Here is a 388-nt window from a genome sequence, read left to right as displayed (position 1 = left end):
CGAGACTAAGAATAATCCACAGAGATCTGAAAACCAGCAATATTTTGTTGGATTACGAAATGAATCCAAAAATCTCAGACTTTGGTCTGGCTAGAAGTTTTGGAGAAAATGAAACTGAAGCCAATACTAATAAAGTGGCTGGAACGTAGTAAGTGTCATCTCAATCATACGCATTTTATCTTCACAGACTGCAAATGGAACTTAAAATTCTATGAATACATGCAGTGGTTACATATCTCCAGAGTACGCAAATTATGGACTCTACTCGCTAAAATCAGACGTCTTCAGCTTTGGAGTATTGGTGCTAGAGATAGTGAGTGGCTATAGGAACAGAGGATTCAGTCACCCAGATCACCACCTCAACCTTATTGGGCATGTAAGTGTCAAA

The sequence above is a fragment of the Populus euphratica genome, unplaced genomic scaffold (genome assembly GCF_000495115.2).
Source record: "Populus euphratica unplaced genomic scaffold, PopEup_1.0 scaffold1710.1, whole genome shotgun sequence".
In the NCBI taxonomy this organism is placed as follows: Eukaryota; Viridiplantae; Streptophyta; class Magnoliopsida; order Malpighiales; family Salicaceae; genus Populus; species Populus euphratica.
Note: the sequence above shows the minus strand (reverse complement) of the source record.